At 49.3% G+C, this 670-nt stretch overlaps 1 non-coding gene across 1 annotated transcript; it reads left to right on the plus strand.

Annotated features, from left to right (window-relative positions):
- Positions 1-352: 352 nt before the first annotated feature.
- On the plus strand, positions 353-471 carry LOC123179631 (5S ribosomal RNA). Its single transcript, XR_006490513.1, has one exon. It is a non-coding gene; the product is annotated as a 5S ribosomal RNA (ribosomal RNA).
- Positions 472-670: the final 199 nt, after the last annotated feature.

The raw sequence follows: 670 nt of genomic DNA on the forward strand, positions 1-670 counted from the left end.
AGAGTAGTACTAGGATGGGTGACCTCCTGGGAAGTCCTCGTGTTGCATTCCCTTTTTAATTTTTTTGCACCGCGTGCAAAACAAAACGCACGAGCGCGACGTATGTTTAGCACGTTTTATTATTTTGCACGTTTACGGTAAGTTTTAGCTCGCTGCTCATTATTCACGCGTCTAGCGGCGGCAAGCGTGTTCTGAAAGGGGTCGAAACCATGGTAAATAGGCACTGGTGCAGTTGAACCGTGGTAAAACTCGTCTCCGTAGTTGAGCGGGAGCGGCCAAAGGAATGTGCAATCGTGTGTGCAGTGGAGCTGGGACGGGCAAGCATAAGGGACGAAGACGGGGGTAACATGTCGGATGCGATCATACCAGCACTAAAGCACCGGATCCCATCAGAACTCCGAAGTTAAGCGTGCTTGGGTGAGAGTAGTACTAGGATGGGTGACCTCCTGGGAAGTCCTCGTGTTGCATTCCCTTTTTAATTTTTTTGCACCGCGTGCAAAACAAAACGCACGAGCGCGACGTATGTTTAGCACGTTTTATTATTTTGCACGTTTACGGTAAGTTTTAGCTCGCTGCTCATTATTCACGCGTCTAGCGGCGGCAAGCGTGTTCTGAAAGGGGTCGAAACCATGGTAAATAGGCACTGGTGCAGTTGAACCGTGGTAAAACT

The sequence above is a fragment of the Triticum aestivum genome, unplaced genomic scaffold (genome assembly GCF_018294505.1).
Source record: "Triticum aestivum cultivar Chinese Spring unplaced genomic scaffold, IWGSC CS RefSeq v2.1 scaffold9100, whole genome shotgun sequence".
Taxonomy (NCBI): domain Eukaryota; kingdom Viridiplantae; phylum Streptophyta; class Magnoliopsida; order Poales; family Poaceae; genus Triticum; species Triticum aestivum.